This window comes from Triturus cristatus, chromosome 4_2, assembly GCF_964204655.1.
Source record: "Triturus cristatus chromosome 4_2, aTriCri1.1, whole genome shotgun sequence".
NCBI lineage: Eukaryota > Metazoa > Chordata > Amphibia > Caudata > Salamandridae > Triturus > Triturus cristatus.
The window spans coordinates 355369998-355383363 of NC_140586.1; the positions used below are offsets into that span (position 1 = coordinate 355369998).

At 48.0% G+C, this 13366-nt stretch overlaps 1 protein-coding gene across 1 annotated transcript in view; it reads left to right on the forward strand.

The window, feature by feature from the left end:
- STX6 (syntaxin 6) overlaps positions 1 to 13366 on the forward strand; it is a 145434-nt gene that overhangs the window by 68077 nt on the left and 63991 nt on the right. The window lies entirely within an intron of this gene.

Below are 13366 nucleotides of genomic sequence, written 5' to 3' on the forward strand. Positions count from 1 at the left end.
AGGGGACACACATCCCACTGTGTCCCCCATGCAGCTGGGAATAATTGACTGCCCTATGGCCTTTGTTGACTTTGAACTGCCTTTGATCCACGGACATTGTGCTCATGCTGAATAAAGCTTATTTTTTTTTTCATTATCACACTCCTGCTATGGTGGTATTGGTGTTGGTGGGGCTGCTACATTGTTTTGGGTGGTGTTTAAGGCTTTGGGTGTGTGGGATTTGTAGTAGTGTTCTGCTCTTTGGGGCCACCCTAGGATCTGTGTGCCATCACAAGGTGTTGGCTAACTTCCTTAGGTCATGTCAGCAGTTACTGCATGGTTCAATTGTCCCAGGGTGTATTCCTTCCTCTGTGTACCCAGTTTCTTCCCTGCAGGGTGTTCCCAATGTTTAGCGCAGAGCTGTGTGTACATGAGCTGTGTGTGTGACGGAGCCCTTCTACTTTGGCCATGCATGCATGGCCATGTCTCCACCTGCAACAATCGTGGCATCCTTGGTGATCACTGTACTTGTGTGTGGAGTCAGTTGACATGAGTTCATGGGGACATGTTCCCTTGTAGGCAGTATGGATGTGGGTAATTGTGGCATCACACACATGTGTTACACCCCTCCTGGGTGTGGACACTGCTGGGAGGACTCTGCACCCACCCCTCCTGGGTCTGGACACTGCTGGGAGGACTCTGCACACACCCCTCCTGTCTCTGGGCACTGCTGGGAGGACTCTGCACCCACCCCTCCTGGGTCTGGACACTGCTGGGAGGACTCTGCACACACCCCTCCTGGGTCTGGACACTGCTGGGAGGACTCTGCACACACCCCTCCTGTCTCTGGGCACTGCTGGGAGGACTCACCACCCACCCCTCCTGGGTCTGGACACTGCTGGGAGGACTCTGCACCCACCCCTCCTGTCTCTGGGCACTGCTGGGAGGACTCACCACCCACCCCTCCTGTCTCAGGGCACTGCTGGGAGGTCTCTGCACCCACCCCTCCTGTCTCAGGGCACTGCTGGGAGGACTCCACACCCACCCCTCCTGGGTCTGGACACTGCTGGGAGGACTCTGCACCCACCCCTCCTGTGTCAGGGCACTGCTGGGAGGACTCTGCACCCACCCCTCCTGTGTCAGGGCACTGCTGGGAGGACTCTGCACCCACCCCTCCTGTGTCAGGGCACTGCTGGGAGGACTCCACACCCACCCCTCCTGTCTCAGGGCACTGCTGGGAGGTCTCTGCACCCACCCCTCCTGTCTCAGGGCACTGCTGGGAGGACTCCACACCCACCCCTCCTGTGTCTGGGCACTGCTGGGAGGACTCTGCACCCACCCCTCCTGTGTCAGGGCACTGCTGGGAGGACTCCACACCCACCCCTCCTGTCTCAGGGCACTGCTGGGAGGTCTCTGCACCCACCCCTCCTGTCTCAGGGCACTGCTGGGAGGACTCCACACCCACCCCTCCTGTGTCTGGGCACTGCTGGGAGGACTCTGCACCCACCCCTCCTGTGTCAGGGCACTGCTGGGAGTGATGGGCACCCGCCCCTCCTGTCTCAGGGCACTGCTGGGAGGACTCCACACCCACCCCTCCTGGGTCTGGACACTGCTGGGAGGACTCTGCACCCACCCCTCCTGTGTCAGGGCACTGCTGGGAGGACTCTGCACCCACCCCTCCTGTGTCAGGGCACTGCTGGGAGGACTCTGCACCCACCCCTCCTGTGTCAGGGCACTGCTGGGAGGACTCCACACCCACCCCTCCTGTCTCAGGGCACTGCTGGGAGGTCTCTGCACCCACCCCTCCTGTCTCAGGGCACTGCTGGGAGGACTCCACACCCACCCCTCCTGTGTCAGGGCACTGCTGGGAGGACTCTGCACCCACCCCTCCTGTGTCAGGGCACTGCTGGGAGGACTCCACACCCACCCCTCCTGTCTCAGGGCACTGCTGGGAGGTCTCTGCACCCACCCCTCCTGTCTCAGGGCACTGCTGGGAGGACTCCACACCCACCCCTCCTGTGTCTGGGCACTGCTGGGAGGACTCTGCACCCACCCCTCCTGTGTCAGGGCACTGCTGGGAGTGATGGGCACCCACCCCTCCTGTCTCAGGGCACTGCTGGGAGGACTCCACACCCACCACTCCTGTCTCAGGGCACTGCTGGGTGGACTCTGCACACACACCTCCGATTTCTGGATATGTGCGCTTGGCACATACACGGTGGGGTTACGCACACTGCATTAGAGGTGAGGGTACGAGTCTACTGACACTGGTGTGGTGGGGGTACGCTCCGTACGTCCGCGGGTGTGGGTACGGGTCGTACTTACACTGTTGGGCAGGGGGGTACGCTCCTTGCATTCGTGGGTGGGGGTTCGAGTCGTACTTACACTGTTGGCATGGGGGGTACGCTCCATGCATACGCGGGTGGGGGTACGGGTCGTACTTACACTGTTGGGCAGGGGGGTACGCTCCTTGCATTCGCGGGTGGGGGTACGGGTCGTACTTACACTGTTGGGCTGGGGGTACGCTCCGTACGTCCGCGGGTGGGGGTACGGGTCGTACTTACACTGTTGGGCTGGGGGTACGCTCCGTGCGTCCGCGGGTGGGGGTACGGGTCGTACTTACACTGTTGGGCTGGGGGTACGCTCCGTACGTCCGCGGGTGGGGGTACGGGTCGTACTTACACTGTTGGGCTGGGGGTACGCTCCGTGCGTCCGCGGGTGGGGGTACGGGTCGTACTTACACTGTTGGGCTGGGGGTACGCTCCGTACGTCCGCGGGTGGGGGTACGGGTCGTACTTACACTGTTGGGCTGGGGGTACGCTCCGTGCGTCCGCGGGTGGGGGTACGGGTCGTACTTACACTGTTGGGCTGGGGGTACGCTCCGTACGTCCGCGGGTGGGGGTACGGGTCGTACTTGCACTGTTGGGCTGGGGGGTACGCTCCTTGCATACGGGGTGGGGGTAGGGTCCGTACATATCCGTCCCCACGCTATGTGATGTTTGTGCGGCCCGTACCCAGGCCTTTGCCACGTGGGTGCGATCCGTCCCGCCATTGTTGGGGTGACGTGTGTGGGCGTGGTCCGACTCGTACCCACGCTCTTCAGGCGTGGGTACGGGACGTACCTGTCTGGTTGTGTTGCCGGTTCGCGTGGTGACGGACTTCCGTTGTGGCGGTCGCTGGATTATCAGGACACGCCCCCACCCCCTCGTGGTGACCAGGGCATGGGAGTCAGGTATGTCCAGGCCATGTGTAGTGTGTCACTCATGTGGTTGTTTTGTGGCCTGCCCTGGTCGTGCCACCCCCACCCCACCCCACTTTCCCCCCTCCCTTAGTTATTCTGACCTTCTGCGGCGTCTGCGTCGTAACCTGTAGAGGAGGTGTACTGCTATGAGGGCAGGGATGACTCGTAGGTTCGGGTCCATGTCTGTCCGTCGCGTACTGGTACTCCTTGCTCGCGTCGTCCTGTCGCGTACGGGTCCTCCTTGATCGCGTCGTCCTGTCGCGTACGGGTCCTCCTTGGTGGCGTCGTCCTGTGTGTCCGTCACGTACTGGTCCTCCTTGTTCGCGTCGCCGTCTGTCCGTCGCGTACTGGTGGTCCTTGTTCGCGTCGTCCTGATTTCCCGGCAGTTTTTGGCTGCCGCAAAATATTCACCGTGCGGGGTGACGTCGGTGCGAATCGTGATTCCTGGGTCGTGAATGGCTGGCTGCGTGCGTCCCGACGTCAGGTCGGCGCTTTCCCGGATCGCATTGGTAGGTGTTTTTTGTTCGGTCGGTCTTTTTTACGATTCGTACGGTAATGGTGTACCCGTGCGAATCGTAATTCCATGTTTGTATATTTTGACGACCGGGTACGCGTCGGACGGAGAATATGCTCCGTCCGACGGTTCGTACCCGGTTTTTACCGGATTGTGATCGGCACCTATGTGTTTTTAATATGGCATGGGTCTAGGGAAACTGCTGAAAAGTTTGTTGCTGGCATCAATACTAACATGCTCAATTTGGAATTTACAGCTATGATTTGCAATGAGAGTAGAGTTTTTGGATGTTGAAGTCTATGTCACAGATAATAAAATCCAGACTAGATTACACAGGAAATTGACGGCAGGCAATTCGATTCTGCATGCTTCCAGTGCCCATCCTCGACACCTCATTAAAAGCATCTCCTATCGGGAGTTTTTAAGGATTCATAGAATTTGAAGCAATGAAATTGATCTTAATATTTGTTTAAATGAATCTTTTGAAAGGTTTTTGGCTCGTGGATACAAAAAGGCTGACTTACAAAGTGCTGTGAATAAATTAAGTTTAACCACTAAAGATTTTCCCCAGGTCTCTAACACTGAGATTGCCATTTCTATTGGAGATAGATCCTCTAAAAAAGAAGATACGGCAGTTAGACTGATTACGACCAATAGCTGTTATGAGAAAAAAGTCAGGAATATTTTGAAGTCTAATTGGCCCATTCTTAAAACTGACATCACTTTAGCACCTTTACTCAGTGAAGCACCTGCTATTATATTTAGAAGGGCACCCTCTATGAGGGATGCCCTTGTTAAGACCAGTCCAGAAATTGTTAAATCCTCTAATTGGCTCTCCAATCGATCAGGTCTTTTTAAATGCAGTTCCTGCAGGGCCTGCAAATTTGAAGTTAACACCTTAGAATATCAGGATGCCTTCACCCAAGATGCAAATATATGTCTCAATGGTACATATCCAACAAACTAGAAAAATAAAAGCCAGTGTATGTGTCAGTTGTATATAAATAAGTATACATAAGGCTCAGTGATTGTATGAGTGACTGTATGGATAACTGTATACTTGTAATAGTGATTTTATAACACACTAAGGGCCTTATGTAGGTAGGCTGGCATTTACCACTTCATAAATACCGAATCATACCGATTCGGTATTTATGAAGTGGTAAATGCTATGTAGGTAATCCGTCGGTAATAATTACCGAATCGGAATGGGTCGGTATTTAAGAATCGGTAATGGGGGGAGCACAATCAAGGGTGGCAGGGTGTCACATTGACACCCTGTTGCACCCCTGATTCCTGCATGTGTGCACATGTGGCACACATACATGCCCTAAGGGCATGTATGTCTGCCACATTGCACACTTCTACGCGCTTTAAAATGCATTTACACATCCATTCTTCATTTACCACCAACTATTAGTTGGTGGTAAATACCGACTCCAGACAACACCCACACACTCCCCCCTACATCTCATTTCTGTATTCGGTATTTACCGAATCGGTAACATTACCGATTCGGTAATTTTACCGATTCGGTAAATCACCGAATGCAGAAATGATCCCCCTACATCTCAAAAGCCTAAATACCGGTCTGTAACGGTATAATTACCGAAAATCGGCCGTTACCGACCGGTATTAGGCTACCTACATGAGGCCCTAAGTGTGAGCTACTATCTATATGAATAGATGAAGTGGTGTTTGTTTAAGTGTGTAGCTAAGTAAAAGTATGATCCATTGTTTGCATAAGTGAGTAGGATGACTTCATAATTGATTAGGATGTGTGCTGGTGTATAATGTCGATTATAGGTGTATAAGTATATTTGATAGTGTTCTATTGATCATTGACAGCATGTATGAGTGAATCTATAGTTAAGTGATTATATGTGTGTATAGATCTAGGAATCCCTGAGTGGGTGTTTAGAAACTTGTATTGGTGTGTCACTGGTTTCAAATATGGCACTCTGTATTTTACAGTGAGTGATGAAAGGTTATACCAGTGTATGATGAGGTGTATCTGATTGTCACGTGGATGATGTCATCAGTGATGTCACTGACCATGTCATGAATGATGTAATATGTGACATCATTAGCAGTGGATTGCGGGCGCACGAGATGTAGTTAGTACAACTAACTATATCGGAGGAATTTCAATGGTTTTGTACGAGTGAAGTGTCCAGCTAACTATAACACCCCTAAAACCTATGGTTTTTTCAGTGAATTTCAAAGGTTTTTTAAATGCTAATTCCTAACTATATCAGGCCTGAAACCTATGGTTTTTTCAGTGAATTTCTAAGGTTTTGTAAATGACAAATTTTAATGTATTAATTGTTATACTGATTTTTTTAATACTGATTTACTACATTTTTAGATATTTTATTTTTTTAATTACATTATACATTACAATACAAAATATACTTTCTCAGAATGAATTAATTTAATTTAAATACTTTGCAAATAGGCAATAGAATTTTAAGTACAGTAGTTACAGTTGTTACAATGGGCAACACAATTTCAAACACAATGCAACATTGAGCTCAATGTGAATTTCTAGTCAAATGCAATTAGTTACTTTATGGATTACTTTTCTAACCGCAGGACTGGATCCTAGATTCAGTCCTTGGACATCTCCTGTAAACAGTTGAGTAAAAGCGTTTTGGTTACAGTAGTGATTTTTAAGGAATATTATTGTATTTTAAAAGTTGACGCTTAGAAATATTTTCACATAGAATCACCAATGTTATCCTATGGCAGAAAATTCACTTAGCAGGTAAGTAGTGTTATCGTTAGTTTTTCTTACTCAGTTGTGGATCCTGGATCCAGCACTGGCCAACCTCCTGTAAACAGTTGAAAGAATGTGTTTGTCATACAAACGATTTTTTAGGAATATTTTTAGTTTGTGAAAATGGACACTTAGAAACTTTTCTGCTGGAAACCACACAATGGATTCCTATGGAAGGAAATACAAGTTACTGGTAAGTACGCTTAGAATTACATTTCAGGGTCAGTGCTGGGCTAAAAGATGCAGCACTGGGTTCTCTCCTGATAACAGGTGAGTAAATCGGAATTCGTAGTTCGGCTGATTTTAGAGGAATATTTGTACAATGGTGAAGGAAGGGGGCGGGGCCTGAGGTAAGGTGTGCAAACACGCTCTGTGGAGCGTTTTAAGTTGGGGAATTGATTCCTCTTCAATCCTGCGGTCCCCTGGGGGTCAACTAGTCCACCAGGTACCTCCAGTATGCGCCAGGGAGCTGCGTTGCAGAGAGGTGTTAAGAGGCCACGCCCCTTTTTACAACACTCTGCAACGCAGCTCTGTGGTGCTCAGTGGAGGTACCTTGTGGGCTAGTTGGCCCCTAGGGGACCTCTGGATTGAAGAGGAATGAATTCCCCAACTTAAAACGCGCCACAGGGCGTGTTTGCTCACATATCACATCATGCCCCGCCCCCTTCCTTCACCACTGTGCAAACGCGCCCCATGGCACGTTTTAAGTTGGGGGGATTAAGTCCCGTTGAATCCTGAGGTCCCCTGGCGGCCAACTAGCCCACCAGGTACCTCCAGTAAGCACCACGGAGCTACATTGCAGAGAGGTGTAAAAAGGGGCGTGGCCTCATTACACCTCTCTGCAATGCAGCCCCCTGGCGCATACTGGAGGTTCCTGGTGGGCTAGTTGGCCCCCAGGGACCCCCAGTATTCAAGGGGAATTAGTTCTCCCTCTGCAAACGCGCCAAGGGGCGCGTTTGCGGAGTGGTGCAAGTAGGGGGCATGGCCTCCGGCCCGATCCTGTGTTTTTTTTATTATAGAAGGGGGGCTGTGTAGCCCCCCTTCTTTTTCTAATTTATTGGCCCTGGGGACCTCATCCCCCATGGCCTGCCCACAATTAAAAAAATATATATATAAAAATCGGGAAGGGGGCCGCGTGGCCCCCTCTCCCGAGGCCATAATTTGCCAGGGGACCCCATCCCCCGGGACATGGTTCCTTTTTTTTATATTTATTTTGGACGGGGGCTGCCTTGCCCCCTCTTGTGGCCATCTATGGCCCCTGGGACCTCATCCACGGGCCAGTTTCTTTTTTTTTTTTAGGGGGGCCACTTGGCCCCCCTCTCGGGCCACTACTAGCCCCGGGGACCAAAGCAATCTGCTTTCCTATTTGGAAGAGAGAGCAGGTTTCCTGCTCTCTCTTCCAAATAGGAAAGCAGTTTGCAATGACAGGGTAGGAGCCGCGAGGCTCCCGCCCTGTCATTGCAAACTACAGTGTCCCGGGGGTGGGCACCCCGGGACACTGCAGTAGCCGGCCCTGGGTGGTGGCGGTCCCCAGGGCCTAGACAAGGCTCCATGAGGGGAGCTTCGCGGCCCCCCTCCCACATTTTAAAGAAGCCCCGGGGGGTGGTGGTCCCCAGGGCTGGGGGGGCCTGAGAGCCGTTTTTTTTTTACATTTTATTTAATTTTTTGTAATGCTTTTTTTGGCCCTGGGGGTCCTTGTGGTACCCCCTGAGCAGGCATAGGGGGTCAGGATGTTTCTACCCTGCCCCCTTTTTGCGTTTTTCACGTTTATTTTGCTGATTTCTGAGGCACAAGATGGCTGCCAACACTTCCTGATTTGGAGTGTTGACAGCCAATTAGAATACAGTTCGTGCACGGCAGGGTGCGCTTGGGTGCGCGGATCCTCCGAGGCCATAGATATATATGTACTTTTAAATGCCATTTTCTCAGGAACTACTGAACGGATTTACACCATTGAAGCATAAGGCACGAGTCTGAACTAAGGACTACCTCTTTGCCAAATTTGGTGTAATTCCGTTCAGCAGAATAAAAGAATTGGAACCTAATAACAGAACTGAAAGAAAATGTTGGCATTTTTTTTTTTTTTTTTTTTTTAATATTGTTAAAAGAAAGTTAAGATATTTGTGAGATAAGAATAGTGAGTGCTTCAGATATAGGACTTAGAACAGAAAGAGAACAGGGCGTTTTTGTGAATGCTATGGAAGATTTAGATCACTACTATCAGCATACAGTATGTGTAGCTTTTGACAAGTTTAATTTCTTTCAGAGAAAACAAGGCAAAGCAGAATCTGTTGAGGACTATGTGTCAGACTTCAAAAAGTTAGCTGTAACATGTAAATTTGACAATTTGTACGACAAATTAATTAGTGATCATGTAATTATGCGTAACAATGACTCCAATGTGCTGGAGATACTTTGAGTGAGTGGGGATTCTTCACTCAAGGACATAAGAGCATTGGTAGAAAAAGTGAGTCATCCAAAAGATGTGCAACAGCACCTCACATATCGACTACTACCGGTGTTGAGTCTAAACTGGGTGCTATGGTGTGTAAGGTTTCTAAAGCATGAGACTCTAAAGCCAAAGGGGGGGGGGGGTGTCAGAGAACACACAGCAATCTGGAAGTGGATATAAGAGTAAGAATCTGTCTTGTTATAGGTGCGGTAGCAAGGATCACCTAGGAAGGGATAAGAATTGCCCTGCCTTAAAGGCGAAGGGCTAATTTTGTGGAGTGTTTGGTCATTATGCTATGGTGTGCAGAAAGAAGAATAAAGATGAGCAGTGTGTTAAATTGGTGGATGATAAATCGTTTTCTAAACACTCCGATGCTGGCCAAAAAGAAGAAGTGGGTGTCTTGTGCGTTGAGTGTCCTGTCCTGAATTTGTGTGGTCTGGCTAGAAATAAACAGATGTGTGACATAAACATTGGCGGTGTGGAGTTAAGTATTACAGCAGACTCTCGTTTACCATTATCAACAAGGAAGTGTGGAAAAGTGAGTTTGAAAAAGTAGTAAAAATGCAGTTACTAGAGTCTGCTATCCACTCAGTTACGTTCACGGGTTAGAAAATACCTATGTGTGGTTGTTGTGTTTTACCGTGTGAATTTAAGGGCAGAGTGATGGTGGGTAAATTGTATGTTTCAGAGGTAGGACCCTCCATGTTAAGATCAAAAAGCTTTGAACATTACACTAAATCCTAATAGTGTGGACCAACTGCTAATGTTGAAAGACAATGAACAGGGATTATTGAAGCGGAGGAGTGTGCAGAGTGGATGACGCCACTTGTCGTGGTCAGGAAGAGAAATGGTAAATTGAGGTTGTGTATCGACCTTAGGGATCTCAACAAATATATCATGTTGGATCATTTTCCACTGCCTAAGATAAATGAACTGCTGGCTATGACCAAGGGGATCAATTGGTTCTCTATGATCTCATTTAGCTTCATCTTACCACAAAGTGACTGTGGACAGTAGGGATCTCAGAGCGTTTATAATTACGGTGGGGTGTTTCAGATTTATTCGCATGCCATTTGCACTGGCTACGCCTGCAGCAGTTTTTTAAGACTGATGCACAAATGTTTTTAAAGCTCTCCATGGGGTACCATACTTCCAGGATGACATTGATTATGGGTAAGAGCAAGGAGGAACACTATCATAGGCTATACGAGTTCTTGGAGAAGTTGAAAGCTTATGGGTTGACTGCTGAATTGAACAAATTTAAGTTTAGGAAATAATTAGTGACTTATCATGGGCATGAGGTGTGTGGCATTGGTATTACTCTCAAGAAGGAAGTCTTGGAGTCTATTAAGGATGCCTCAGCTCCATGAAGTAAAGCAGAAGTGAGATCATTTTTAAGGTTAGCTGAGTTTTAAGCCAAGTTTGTGGAAGGATTTGCAGAGAAAACGTATTACTTGAGGCAACTCCTGCGTTCTCGACAGGTATTTGAGTGGAGTGGCATGTGTCAGAAACAGTTTGAGGACATAAAACTTGAAATTTGTGAAGCAATACCCGTACAAGAATTTGACCCTAGAGCCAAAGCGATCATTACAACTGATGCCAGTGTTAGAGGTCTAGGGGTAGTGTTGTCTCAAGTTTCTAGCGATGGGTGGAGGAGGAGCAGCATCATTTATTTTGCCTCCAGATCCCTGACAGCTCCTGAGGAATACGTACTGACCATAAACTGCTGGTAAAAGTTTTGACCATGGAAGGGTCTAGCAACGCCCCTGCCCGTATAGCTAGGATGTCCCTTAGTTTACTGGATTATGTGTACAGTGTTGAGTATCTTCCATGGACAAGGAACAAGGTAGCTGACTATCTCAGCAGGTCACCCCGTTGTGGGGTGAAAGGGGGTGGAATGAAGTGAGTGAGTGGGATGATTATAACGTAACAGCTAGCGTGGAGTGTGGCAATGATACTATTTCTGATTCTGACTGGGAAGTTGGATATCGTGTGGATGTGACCTTGAGCAAAGTAAAGGAATCTACACTGCAGGGTTGGCCTAACCAAAATAAATGTGGAGGAAGAGTGCAAATGTTTTTGGGAACTTGGAGATGAGGTATCCGTCTCTGGTTCTGGTTTCCTATTAAGAAGCAACCGTGATTCCCACCACAGGGCCTACGACAGAGGATACTTGAATTAATGCATGAGGGTCATCATGGGGTGGTCAAATCTAAACAAAGACACAAAAGTTAATATAGGTGTTCAGGCATGGACACTCCTATGAAGAAATTTGTTAGGATGTGTGAACATTATTTCAACGCGGAAAAGTCTCTGGATCTGTTGAGACCGCCCATAGGCACGAGAAATACCTCCTGGTTAGTGGGAAGTCTTAGCCATTGATGTGCTAGGTCCTGTTTTGAACAGTAGGGGCGTGCCCAAATATGTTGTGGTTCTGTTAGATATGTATTCCAAGTGGCCAGATTTAGCAGTCAGTTGAACATCCGATGCTGCTACTATTGTTACCTTCTGAGAGACGGTATTCCTCAGGGAAGGCATTCCTAAATCACTGTTGTGTGATAATGGGCCGCAATTTATTTCTGAGAAATGTCCTCCGTTTATGAAAAGCAATGGTTTTAAGGAAAAGAAAACTCCTATATATCATCCTGCTTGTAATGGCGCTGTTGAAAGGTTCAATATGGTTATTATGGGCAGTATTCAGGCTGCCATCAATGCAGGTAAAAACTGTGAGCTTGAGCTAAAGAAGTTGGTGTGGGCGTATCGCATCACACCCACTGTAACTGGGTACAGCCCTTTTAAGATTCTAAGAGGACGAGATCCATTCATAAGGGACAATTCTGCATGGATGTCTCAGGAAATGCAGAGCAAATAGTCACTGGAGGTAGTTAAGGCTAATCTGGTGAATTCCTGCAGCACGTATAAAGAGTACTATGACAAGAAGAGAGGAGCCGAAGAAGTGCGTTTGTGTGAAGGGGAGTGGGTACGGGTTAAGTCTAGCAGGAATGTCAAAAACCTCTGAGGGTGAGGAAGGTTTTCGCTTGTTCAGCTGAGCTGGAAGATGGCAAGATTTGACATTTTAGCAAACTGGCGAAATGCAACAAGATCTTGTCATGGAAAGTGGCAAAATTCTTTCCTCCTCCGGTTCATGAATTTGGGATGAAAATGTCTTGGATAGTACCGAAACGGAGGCCAACCTCAATTGTACGACTGGAGGAATGAATACCTTGGAATCTTGTGAAGGGGTGCAACCTGGTGGGACGCAGGATGTGTGTAGTGATTTCAGGTGCATCTGTGAACCTTCATTGCCACCTTTTCCACAAAATGTACCAAGGGAAAATACTAGGGTGAAAGTTATGCGCTCTGATAGGCCAGTGAACTTACCTGTGAAGCTGAATGATTTTATTGTTGGTTAGGACATTGTGGATTCTGTACCTCTTGAGATTCTATTGTTAGGTTTTTTTGGAGTGTACTTTTGACTATCTTATTTTACTGTTATTTTACTGTTTTTATAGTGTCTTTCATTTATGGCCATTACATTCATTATATTAAAGGGGAAGATGTGTCATGTTCTGGCATTATCCCGAGCAAGGTTGCTACAGAGTGCGTGGAGGTTGGAGAAAGTTAATGTGAGAGGGATGGTTGATCAGGGCTGATATGATTGAAGTCTGTATCGCTCTCCATTATGGAATAAACTTGGAGTTATATTCACGCTTGCAGCATCGAAACTCACCACAGACATCACAAAAGTTGCATTACAGGCGTCCCCTTGTTCATCCAGAATATAAGAGGATAGTGGTGTGAGAAAATAAAGGAAAGGCAGATAGACTCGGGTCATGAAACCACCACCCATGTGGTCAAAATTGTCTCACCCATTTGACTCAACAAGGAGCCTACAAAACACTGAAATATATCTACTTGTCATAGCATTCCCAGACTTTAGGAAACGTCTGAAAACTAAACTGTTCAGAGTCATCTTCAGTTGAAATGCATATAGAGCAGCGGTATTGATGAGAAAACATCTAGTAAGTGATTGCCAGCCTGTGTGTATGCCTTTGTATAGCACAAACCTAGCCACAAGGCAGTGGAGCGCTGTCCTCAATTAGAGTCCGGTGTCACCCATTAACGTCTTAGCAGAAGTTTTTTCTAACTCTGCTGCACTTTCAGGGTTTGGACTTCCTACAGGCAGGCTCTTCTTTCAGAATAGGACTGATGAAGGGAGTGATGAGAGATAATGATTGTAGGAAAGGAAGAGTAGTGGGGACTTATTCTGCAAGACAGTTGATGGGTACTAGTAACTGATGAAGGGACAGGGCGTGGTCATAATCTAGGAGTTGTAGAGTGGATATCTGTGTCTCGGGAAGGAACTTTGGTTAATAGTTACTGAGAGGAGAATAGTAATTG